A 12,594-nucleotide genomic window follows, 5' to 3' on the forward strand; every position below is an offset into this window, starting at 1 on the left:
TGTAACCCCAGGAGATCTCCATCCTCCATCTGGAGTTTGGCAACCCTCGGCAGTTCTGCTGGCACCGCCCGCCTTCTCCAAGAAAGGCCTCTCGTGGCCTCCTAGCTGGTGCTCCTCTGCTGACGCCTTTCTTTTGCTCCCCCCCCCCCTTCAGCTGGGTTAGCCCAGCACAGATTCCAGGAATCCAGCACAGTTCAGCCTGGCTTTAAAACTCATCCCTGCCTGCCAGAGGCGTTCCAGGGGTAAATGGCACCCGGAGACAAATTGTCTCCAGGACGCGCCCCCCAGCCTCTGCCCCCCCCATTCCGCCCTTGATGCCCCCAGGCTCCACCCCCACTGCCCTCGACCCCATCCATGTCACCATGGACATGGGCAAGGTCTAGGGTGCCCACTCCCCCCACACTCCCCCTGCCAGCTGGGCTCCCAGCCAGCAGCCTGCGGTCTCTTCTGATCTCCCCTCCGGGCAGGCCAGAAGAGACTGCAGTCCCGGCCTTGGAGACCTCCCACCGCAGGAAGCCCCACCCCCAGCCTCAGTGCTTATAAAAGAAAGTCTCCGAGGCCGGGATTGCAGTCTCTTCTGGCCTGCCCGGAGGGGAGGTCAGAAGAGACTGCAGGCTGCAGGCTGGGAGCCCAGCTGGCAGGGGGGGAAGGGAGGGGGGAGTCCAGGGTGGAATTGAGGGCACTTGGAGGCAGCAGGAAGTCGGACAGGGTCAAGGCACGCAAAAAACGACGAGACAGCAGGACTTCCTGCTGATTTTGCGCCCCCCACGTGACCAGAAGGGTGGCGCCCGGGGACAAGGGGTACCCCTTGTCCCTAGGCAGATACGCCACTGCTGCCTGCTCCAGATGGCACCTTAGGAGCAGCAGTGGCGTAGGAGGTGAAGAGCTCATGTATCTAATCTGGAGGAACCGGGTTTGATTCCCAGCTCTGCCGCCTGAGCTGTGGAGGCTTCTCTGGGGAATTCAGATTAGCCTGCGCACTCCCACACACGCCAGCTGGGTGACCTTGGGCTAGTCACAGCTTCTCGAAGCTCTCTCAGCCCCACCTACCTCACAGGGTGTTTGTTGTGAGGGGGGAAGGGCAAGGAGATTGTCAGCCCCTTTGAGTCTCCTGCAGGAGAGAAAGTGGGGATATAAATCCAAACTCTTCCTCTTCCTCTTCCTCTTCCTCTTCCTCTTCTTCCACATATGGTGGTGCTGGTCTAGGTGCGCCTCAGGCTGCTTTGTCTCCCTGTTTTCCTCCCTATTATCAACCAGGGTTTGCCTTAGGATTGACCTCCAGGTGAGGCCTGGAGCTCTCCTGGAATTACAACTGATCTCCAGATGACAGAGATTAGATCCCCTGGAGAACACGGCAGGGTCAGGTCTTGGACCTTGAAGAAAAAAACGGACTCTGTATTGTTCAGTAGCATTTATTGGTAAGTCTTGAAGCACCCAGCTTGACGAAGCCAGTTCTGGCGAACCCCTCGTTTGCTGCCCCCTTTATTCCAATGTTAGTTGCCCCCCCCCCCTGCATTTTCCCAAGAAATGTGAGTTTGAAGCTGAGGCAACAGATGGAGCCACCGGGCCTCCTGCCCCCTTGAGATAATGGAAACAATCCCGGTTCTCATGAGACCAAAGTGTCAGGGGAAAGTCTGATTATTGTGTGAAGCCACAAAATAAAGATAAAGGAACGAATGCCCCAGAATGGCAGTGGTAACATATAGCAGGCTGGTTACATATATCTTGTAGCAATTACATTGAATCAGGAATGCATCTCAATCACCTAGATAAATTCCTCCGACAGGCAGCTTTGGAGGATGGATTCTATGGTATTATACCTAAATTCCACCCTCCTTAGGATCCACAGGTGCGTGGGATCGCTAGGCAAGACAAACTTCATTCATCCGCTTTTTACAGCGAAATCTCGCACAGATGAGTTGCAAGTGTAAGCTCCCTGTTCAGAATGGGATGGCCCAGAAAGGGGTGGAGACTGAAAGCAGCAGAAGGCTGCAGAACTCATGGAGTTGGAGGAAGCCAGGCTACCAGGCTGGGACCTTGAGAGATAATTATAAGCTCTTAACACCTTGTTTAAGGGCTTTTTGTGTGTGCAATTGGTGAGAGTTCTTTTGGGGACCTTCATCCTCTCGAAGCCAGTTCACCAAGCCTCTGGAGTCTCCATGAGCCACCCGCATGCAGGAAGAAATGGACTTGGCATTATTGGACTGTAATTAGAAGGACCCAAAATGAAACTTAAAGAGGACCTTGAAGTGTTTTGTTAAATGTTAATATTTGATAAGTGTCATATCTTAAGGAAAAGTAAACAACTTTAGTTGTTGCAAACTCCTTCCAAGTTCTGCCCCACAGAACCCATCAGGTTCTGAGGTAACACAAGCAGAGGAAACCTCCACAGAGAATCTCCTGCAGCACACAACATGGTGGGCACCACTACGAGGCTGACAAGGAGCAGGAGGGGGAAATGATTCTGGCTGGCAACGCTCGTGTTCTCCCGCACTGTGGGAACACAAAATGCCAAAACGGATCTTTTAAAAATATCCTAAAGATGTTATACTGTGCAGAATCCACCTGAACGTCTCTCCTCAGGTACACATCATGGGCAGAACACAAGTCCAGCAAAGTCCAAGTTGAGGGCAAATTCTGGCTTCAATTATTGTGCCCAAGGGCACAGCAGGAGCCCCCAACCTCTTTGAGCCTGACACAGGCTGGTGGGCACAGCCACAAAATGGCTGCACCAAACAATGGGCTGCCACAGCAGGTGGAACCAGCCCAAAAGGATAGCTGCAGCTAACCTGCAATGATGATGCCGAAAATGGATTGGAACCAGGATTTGGGACTTGGCACGGTCAAGTCAATTGACCAATACCAAGTGTGAAAAGTCAATGTTTATTCATGATCATGGATAAAGGCCATTGACATTCAGTACATTTAAAGAGTATAGAGCAGTGGTGGCGAACCTATGGCACGGATGCCAGAGGGGGCACTTAGAGCCCTCTATGTGGGCATGCCCAGAGTGCCCTCCCCCCCACATCTAGGGTGGCCTGGGCTGCTGGGCTTGATTATTAGCATTAAACCTAAGACCTAGTTTTGGGGTAGCAGTGCAGGTAACCCTGTTAAGCGCTGTTAAACCCCACTGATTTTCATGTAAAGAACTAAAGCGTGATCCTTTACCTGGGAGTAAGCTCAGTTGCTGGCCATGGGGCTTGCTTCTGAGTAAACCCTGATAGGGTCATGATTCACCCATTGGAAGAGTTGCACAGTTGTTTCAAAGCAAAGCCACCGACTACCACCAAGGTTACTCCTGAGTAACGCACGCCTCGGAGCCAACCATTTTTTCTAAACTAAAACCTCAGTATTCAGGTTAAATTGCCGTGTTGGCACTTTGTGATAAATAAGTGGGGGTTGGGTTGCAGTTTGGGCACTCGGTCTCGAAAAGGTTCGCCATCACTGGTATAGAGGCAGGGCTTATGCACAGACATCCATATTTTATATAGTTATATTTGCATAAGCTCTGCCTCCAGGTGGGTTCTGGGGTGGTACAACATGCATCATAGCATCTCCTGTTACACCCATGCAATGTGTTGTTGCTCAAAAGGCACAAAATGATGATTGAGGGTGTGGATTTTACAATTTAAATGAGGGAACTGTTGACCCTGGGCCCATTGTTCAGTGCAGCCGGCACCTGTGACACCACAAACACTGGTTCCCTCGCGGAAAGTCCCCAGAGGCACTATTTTTGCAAAAACCTACTTCCTATTATTGTCCTAATTTCTCCTTCATGTCCTCTACCTGCAATAAGCTGATTTTCCCCCACTCCTGTAAGGCTGTTTAGCTGAAAATCCCCAGGTTTTCTGGTTCATCTGTGCTCACACAAACAGCTATCTTGATATGAGAAAGGCCAGGCAAATGGGTGCAGTGGTATTTAAGGTGCTTTTCTACCGTAGCCAGGCTACAGTCTGTCACACAGTGAAGATCAGCAGCTCACACAGCAGCAGTTTTAAAAACCTGCACAGCCAATCAAAGCGCCAACAGTCCACCAGAAGAAGCCCTGCTGGGCAAAAGCCCCTCTGTCCTGCCCCCTTTCTGAAAGCAAGCACCAGAAAAGGGGGCAGTGACAATGTTACCCCGTATCCTTCCTGAGATCTTTTTCAACTAAATTTAATGAACTGTGCTTGCATATGCCAACGGAGACTAATAATAGCATCCAGTTGGAAGACTGAAGGAAACCCAAACATAGAAATTTGGGAGGACAAAATAAAAGAATCTGCTACAATGGCCAAACTGACAAATCTTGTAAACAGAAAACCAAAGTCTGAGTTTGTTGAGAAGTGGGAAGTATATTTTAAGAATTTGGCTGAACAATAACTTAAACATGTTAATAGTTAATACGCAGTTGTTAAATTGAAATATACCAAGGGGTGCTAATTAAATTATCAAATAACAGAAGGTTAGATGGGCAAAAAAGGGATAGAAGGCTCTCTCATAAAATTGTATTATGTGTATATACAGAACTAGCGGGCCCGGCCACGCGTTGCTGTGGCAATTGTCCTTCTCATCACAGTCCGCAACCCACACAGATGTCCATGCAGGTCCAATGATCCGCAGCATAGCCTTTTGGGGTTGTCAAATGGAATCCCTCTTTCCCTTTTCAATGCACATCGTTATATGGTGGTGTCTTGTTTTTTTTAGTATAAGGTAACCCTTTCCATTCCACAATGGAACTGTGCAGAGTGCGAATCCCGCTGTCCATGAGGCTGGTTGACATGCACAGTCCTGGCTTGGGTAAGTCAGAACTGGGGCAAGCAGGCTATCCCAGTCAGGCAGCAGAGGCAGGGTGGGGGAGGCGGCTCAGATCGAGGCCAGCCTCCCTGGGTTCGTAAAGGGCCACGTGCAAAAGAAGCGGAGCCGGTAGTGTTGGTTCGCCCCCCTCCCCGCGGATTTTCTTAGAAGAAAAAGGCAAACTGCAGCTTGCTTTTAGTAAAAGAGAGCTGTAAGCGAATATGGGAGTGAGGAAGTGGAGATAGAGAAGTGGTGGTTGGATGTGAGGGAGGAGGGGCAGAGTGAGGTGTGTGAGGATGAGCTGGATGTGTATGAGAGTATGTGTGTTGTGTGGTGGGAGTGGGTGGGGAACAGAGAGTGAAAGTTACTGCCAGCTGATGTGAGAGAGAACCCCACCTGACATCTCTACGGACAAAGTGTGTATGTGTTTCACTTCCCACTCATATTACCCTAATAGTTATTACCTATTTACTGTTTTCACTGCTCATCTCTGGCCATCTCTTGGCATTGAAAGGACGCTTTAACCCCTCGGGCGAGGAGGGCATGCTGCCTCCGAACATTCTAAGGGTGACAGTTAAACACAACCAGCTTCATGGCCTGGTCCGCCAGGAAAAAGACGTTTTACCTGGCTCAGGTATGGACTTTCGGTGATTTGAAGGTCCGATTACCTGCCTGCAACAGGGAGGGACATCCTGTGAAAATTTAGGGGCAATCCGTCCAGCAGCTTCTGAGGGAAACTATCAGGGACAAACACACGTTTAGATTTTTATATATATATAGATATGATCCATTCTACTTCTGTTTTCTTTGTTTTATGGTGAATTTTTCTTTTTTTCTTTTTCTTCTATATGTGTGTGTGCAGAAAATTAATTAAAATAGTTTAAAAACCAAATGTTTTCATGGCTTTAATCAAATATTTATGCAGCTGTTCCCCATTTTGAATGGTTTGTTGTTGCTGCAGTGCTGACCCTTTGCAAATGAGAATGTATGATTTTAACATACTTTTAACAGGCTATTTACAAAGATGGTATCCTCGATGTTTGTATGTTTTGTTCTGTTGGAGACAGGGGTGTAACGAGGCAAACTGGAGCCCTGGGCAAAACATGAGTTGGATGCCCCCCCCAATGGGCGGCCACCCCACCATGACCAAAGTTTTTTTAGCACCAGGACATTGGTGCCTGCAGGGGGTGCATTTTTAGACATATTGCCACCAAAATTTCAGCGTATCATCATGATACTGTACTTATGCTACCCCCCAAGTTTGGTGCAGTTTGGTTCAGTGGGGACAAAGTTATGGACCCTCAAAAGGGTAGCCGCCATCTCCTTAGCTCCCATTGGAAAGAATGGGGGATGGGGGCACCCCCTTTGAGGGTCCATAACTTTGGCCCCCCAAACCAAACTGCACCAAACTTGGGGGTGCCATCAGAACAGTCTCCAGATGATACCCTGACATTTTGGTGCCAATATGTCCAAAAATGCACCCCCTGCAGGAACATCCCAGAAATTTGCCCAAGAATCTTTGTTCTGCATTGAGTTTTCTGCATTGCTGTCAATGGGGGTTGCAGGCTGCGGGGGGGGGCACATTTCTGAAGGCACAGTCTCAAAACCTTCAGGGTCTCATCAGGAGACTGCCCTAATGATACCCCCCAGGTTTGGTGCAGTTTGGTTCAGGGGAGGCAAAGTTATGGACCCTCAAAAGGCTACCCTTTTGAGGGTCCATAACTTTGACCCCCCCTAAACCAAACTGCACCAAGCTTGGGGGGGTGCCATCAGGACAGTCTCCAGATGGTACCCTGAAATTTTTGTGCCGATACATCCAAAAATGCGCCCCCTGCAGGAACATCCCAGAAATTTGCCCAAGAATCTTTGTTCTGCATTGAGTTTTCTGCATTGCTGTCAATGGGGGTTGCAGGCTGGGGGGGGGGGGCACATTTTGAAGGCACAGTCTCAAAACTTTCAGGGTCTCATCAGGAGACTGCCCTAATGATACCCCCCAGGTTTGGTGCAGTTTGGTTCAGGGAGGCCCTCAAAGGTGCAGCCCCCATCTCCTATTAGCTCCCATTGGAAACAATGGGGGGTGGGGGCACTCCCTTTGGGAGTCTATAACTTTGGACTCCCTAAACCAAACCTCACCAAACCCGGGTCATATCATCAGGATAGTCTCCAAAAAAATCCCTGAAATTTGGTGCTGCTAGCCTAAAATCTGCGCCTCCTGCAGGCCAAAAACGGAAAACCACTAAAATACCCAAAACCGCCGGCAAAGCGCCGGCAAAGTGCCCGCCTCGCAACCAGCGAGGCGGGCAGGAGGCTGGGCCCGCGGCGCGGCCTGGTCGGCCGCGGGCGAGGGATGCGCCCGCCCTGCTGCTTGCAGGGCGGGTGAAGATGGGCCCGGCAGCTCGGCTCATGGAGCCGCAGAACAGCAGCGGAAGAGCCGCATGCGGCTCACGAGCCGCGGGTTCCCGACCCCTGATCTAGACTCATCAGATCTCAGGAGCTAAGTAGGGTGTTACCCAGCTTAACAGTGTACAAATTTATTTTTAATAGCAATGGGGAATTACTCGGCTTGGCAATGCAAGAGGTAGGCTGGGAGGGGATCTTTTTAGACAACTATACCAGAAACGGCCTGAAACGTATCCGCAGAGAATTCACAAAAGACCAAATTTCAGTTTAAATATTTTTATATAAATTTTGTTTGCAAGCAATCATACAGTGAGACGTTAAGGCACATACACACAGTTCCTAAGTATATAAACAAGGAGGAAAAGATAGGTTGGATGATAGAATGGGAGTTGGGGAAGCAGGGGACTTATACGTTACCTAAAATCTGCAGAGAAGTTCCAGAAGAAGGCAAGGATCTCTATGCCAGCATAGGGACCCAAGCAAAGGACGATATATTGTGTCTCACACCAACTTGACCAAGGGAGGTTCAGGTTAGAAATGAGCACTGAGGCTCTGGTGAGCAGAACTTTTACACCCCTTTGCACAGGTAAGGCGGGAAATTCAAACTTAGGTTTTGTTTCTTTGCAACTGCTTGGGGTTTCTTTGCTGGACTTCGCGGGGTTGAGCTAATTAGCAGCTCTATCTATTGTCTCTACTCCCCGGGACAATGGGGTCGATTGGTCCTAGACTATATCAGTGATACCTTGAATGGTTTATGCAGAGGTGCTTCCTAAAGTCTCTTGTAAGTGATATTCAAAATTTGGCACGAGGCAGAGTGAATCCGGAAGGGATCTTGTTGTTAGGGAGATCATATCTGAGAGGTGGGGGAAATGCAGGGAAGAGGCAATTGTTTGGAGAAATGTTTTCTCAAGAGCACAGTATAAGGGGCTTCCAAAAAACAGCTTAGCGAGGTGTGGTGTTCAGGAGTTCTACAGATTCCATTATGTTAACGGAGTATTCTGGCAGGGTGGGATAGTCAAAGATGCATGTCCTTGTCATGAGGTGTCCAGACTGTATCACTGGAGTAACTCATAGATCTAATCTCCATAAACAGATTGTTTTGCCTTAGGCTTGCTTTCAGCTTGGACACTCTGCTATCCACCCATACAAACATGGAAACTGGCATTTTGTAGCACAGTGTAAGGAATAACATGAAAATCCGATAATTCATAAGGCAGGGGATGAAGGCCATGCTAACAAGGATCAACCTTGGTTAGAACTTGGATGGGAGACCACCAAGGAAGTCCAGGGGTGCTAAACAGAGGCAGGCAAGGGCTGACCACCGCTGAATGTTTCTTGCCTTGAAAACCCCATGAGTGTTTACCATAAGTTAACTACAACTTGACAGCACATTATCACACTTTTTCCAGATGCTGGAACACAAAAGCAGCTCTTGTTGAGTGACCTGATGCTGGAAGGATTCTGTGGCTCACATGATCTCACATTAATTATGTTTGTCTCTGCATTCCTAGGCATTTCCCTGGCCACTGACAAGATGACACATAAACCCTATGAAATGCTGAACTAAAGCAAAGATGGGATGTTCTGGAATGAGGGACCATTATGGCGGTGGGAAGGGCCATCAGATTACAGTCAATTATGGTGACTTCATAGGATTTACAAGGCAAGAGATGAGCAGAGCTGGTTTGCCATTGGCTGCCTCCTGTGTAGCAACCTTGGTTTCCCATCCAAATACTTACCAAGGCCAACCCTGCTTAGCTAACAAGCTCTAATGAAATTGGGCGAGCCTGGGCCATCTAATTCCAGGCAGAACTATTATAGGAAGACCCAATTAGCTTCTAAACTCTCACCTGTCTTCCAGGTAGTTTTCTTCCCTACATCTGAGAAGACATACTCGGTATCATAGCTTGTGAATGCATGAAACAGGGGAAGTCATTTGGCTGTACTGGTGGGGAGATGAAAGTCAAACATATGGACCAAGATGGCTCTCTGCCCCATGCTCTAACCACTGTTCTCCTCAGTTTGGAATGTGCAAGAGCCCCATTCAAAGCCACAACAGTCTAAAGAAAGGTCAGGTTCTCATGTGTTCACAATGAGGTGCCCTGCAATACGCAATTATCACCTAAAGTGAGATTTGCACAAAGTGGGGTCATATAGAAGCAACAGTTCCAGGCTTCTGCTGCATTTTTGGAAGAGCCTTCCTCTTGATTCTTCATGGGAGGCTGCGACAGTCTTTCTGCTCGTCTTCTCTTATGTTTCCCTGTGTCAGGGTCAAACAATTTGTTTCTAATATTTATATCTAGTCTTTTCTTTCAGGGAAACCAGGGTTGTATGCCTGGGATTCTCAGGAGGTTTTTTCCTCTAGACCAGACCTGGGCATTATTCTGCATTGTGAACCCACATCAAACCATGCCGGATGACCCTGGCTTTAACTGCATGACAGACTTTTTTTAATATAAAGAAATACAATAAATATTATGCAGAATTGAGTTCAGCCTTTTGGCCCGGCCCTCCACAATATTTTCTGTTTCTTATGCGGCCCCATGGAAAAAATAATTGCCCACCCCTGCTCTAGACCTTCCGCAAGGATGCTACATTGTGGGAGCATTTCAGCAATACACTGGGGACAATGTGAATTCATGCTAGCAAATGATGTGAAACAGAAACTCAATAGAGTCAGTGTGGTGTGGTGGTTAAGAGCAGTGGACTCTAATCTGGGGAATCATGTTTGTTGCCCCTCTCCTCCACATAAGTGGCAAAGGCAGACTCTTACCTTATGAACAGGATTTGTTTCCCTGCTCCTTCAGGTTAGCCTGCTGGGTGACCTTGGGCTAGTCACAGTTCTCTCAGTACTCTCTCATTCCCACCTACCTCACAAGGAGTCGGTTGTGGGGAGAGAAAGGGAAGGGAGTTTGCAAGCTGAGAAGAATCTTCTAGCTGCTTTGAAACTCCTTACAGGGGAGAGAAAGGCAGGATATAAATCCAAGCTCTTCTTCTTCTTCACAGTGGAGCTGCATTATACTCAATTGGCCCATCAAGACCATTGATCCATTAAGGCCAGCCCTTCAAGGTGTCAGGAGGAGGTCTTTCATGTCAACTGCCATCTGGTTCTTGCCACAGGAGGTGCTGGAAGCTGGAACCCTCTGCCCACCCAAAGCAGATGCTCCGTCAGAAGCAGCAGTGGTGTAGTGGTTAAGAGCAGGTGTACTCTAATCTGGAGGAACCGAGTTTGATTCCCCGCTCTGCCACTTGAGCTGTGGAGGTTTATCTGGGGAATTCAGATTAGCTTGTGCACTCCCACACATGCCAGCTGGGTGACCTTGGGCTCTCTCGGCCCCACCTACCTCACAGGGTGTTTGTTGTGGGGGGGGGGAAGGGAAAGGAGATTGTCAGCCCCTTTTGAGTCTCCTGCAGGAGAGAAAGGGGGGATATAAATCCAACTCTTCTTCTTCATTGAGCCACAGCCTTTCCCCTAAGATGTTTTGAAAGTATCAAGACTAATTTCACACACCCAAAGGAACATATTTCTTTGCATTTCTATCAAGTTTGTTGATAACAGCTAATCATGGCTTATGGCCAAAACAGAAATTAGACAAGGTTGCCTTGGCTTTTCTGCAGTCAAAAGCACCTTTCCGAGTCGAATGCTGGTTGATGTTAAAAATGACTTGCGAATGGAAAGTTAGCACACCAGGGAGGAAGGGCCCGTTTGCTCAAGTTTGCAGACAGTGTTTCTAACATGGGGAAGATGCCAAAACTTGTAACTGAAATTGCTTGAGGTTGCCAATTCCAGGTTAGAAAATTCCTGGGGATTTGGGGGTGCATACTTGTGGAAGGTGGGGTTTAGGGAGGGGATGCCCTTCAAGCATAGAGTTTCTCTTTCCTTATCTCTCTGCTTGGCAGCTAATCTCCCCTCAGTAAGCAGAGCAGAGACTACAGGCTCAAGCAAGACCTCCAAGGTAACCTCTGACTTCTTGCTTCTCTGATCAGAGGACATCAGAACTTGGCTGCAACCCCACTGCTTCTCAGATGAGGGTGCAGAGCAGAGAAAGAGAAGAGACTGGCCCAGTGGGCCTGCACAGCAGTCTTAGCTGGGCTTTAGCTGTTTCTCCTCCCCCATTTTTATCAGCTCTGGCATCCACTGAAGACCTGCCACATTGTCCCCAGTGTATTGCTGAAATATTTTCGTATCTTCGGGACCGCATCACCCCATATGTCCCTGTACGGCCTCTTCGATCAGTTGAGGCCAATCTACTAGTGGTCCTGGCCCCTCGGCGATGCGGCTGGCCTCCATGTGGGCCAGGGCCTTTACTGCTCTGGCCCCGGTCTGGTGGAACACTCTCCCCCCCCCCCAGCTGTCCGGGCCCTGCGGGACCTTGGCAAGTTCCGCAGGGCCTGTAAGACGGAGCTGTTCCACCGGGCCTTTGGAGGAACCGGCCACTGATGGTGCCCCCCCTCCTTTGGCCCTTGACATCTGGGCCATCTGTCATCCAACGAGACTCACCATTCCTCCCTTTTGGGGGGGAGGGAACTCTAAAACTAGATTGCTGGATGCCACTTATATTCTCATTTTACTGAGATTTATTGTACAATTATTAGAATTAATTCTTATGGTTTTATCGCTGCTTTTAAATGTTTTAACTATCTTATATTGTTACTTCTATATGTTGTACACCGCCCGGAGCCCTTCGGGGATGGGGCGGTATAAAAGCCTAATAAATAAATAAATAAATAAAAATGCTCCCAAGTTGGAAAAATACCTGGAGATTTTGGGGGTGGGGCCTGAGGAAGGTGGAGTTTGGGGAGGGACAACGATGGGGTATATAATACCAGAGCAGCCATTTTCTCCAGGTGAATTGATCTGTGTCACCTGGAGATCAGTAATCCCAGGAGATCTCCAGCCACTGAGTGGAGGATGGCAGCTCTATCTGGACAGCAGGAAACGAGCGAAAGGCTGGACTCCGATTAATGCTTCCATTAATAAAAGGCACTTCCATCAGCAGAAGACGTCTTCCCCCTCCTGGCTGCCACAATGGCATTTGGGGGGGGGGGGCTCAGGAAAGCACAAGGCACAAATTGGGGGTGGGGGTCTGCAATGGGAGAGTAAAACCAACAACCAGTGGGAAATTGCATCTGTAAGCAAGCTCGTTTAGGGTTCTTGAAATGCAATGCAACTACAACAGTGTAATGGCAGACTAATAGCCCTTTTTATGAATGCTATTGGGTGGGGCAGCGCTTCCACCATAAAGGCATCCCCCACCTCCATTTTGACCCTATGCTACAGCTGGGAATCCTTTGATTTTGCATGGGAAAGCAAGTACCCCCTGGGAGAGAAGGCAAAATGCTCAAACAAGCACACACCCGCCCCACAAAAAGTAGGAGTATAAACCTACTGACAGTACGGAGGCACAATTTGCGCAC

The 12,594-nt window shown here is 48.8% G+C and overlaps 1 protein-coding gene across 1 annotated transcript in view; it reads left to right on the forward strand.

Annotated features, from left to right (window-relative positions):
- The window catches only part of DRGX (dorsal root ganglia homeobox), a 67,720-nt gene that overhangs the window by 53,342 nt on the left and 1,784 nt on the right, over window positions 1-12,594 (forward strand). The window lies entirely within an intron of this gene.

Source organism: Sphaerodactylus townsendi, linkage group LG08, assembly GCF_021028975.2.
Source record: "Sphaerodactylus townsendi isolate TG3544 linkage group LG08, MPM_Stown_v2.3, whole genome shotgun sequence".
NCBI lineage: Eukaryota > Metazoa > Chordata > Lepidosauria > Squamata > Sphaerodactylidae > Sphaerodactylus > Sphaerodactylus townsendi.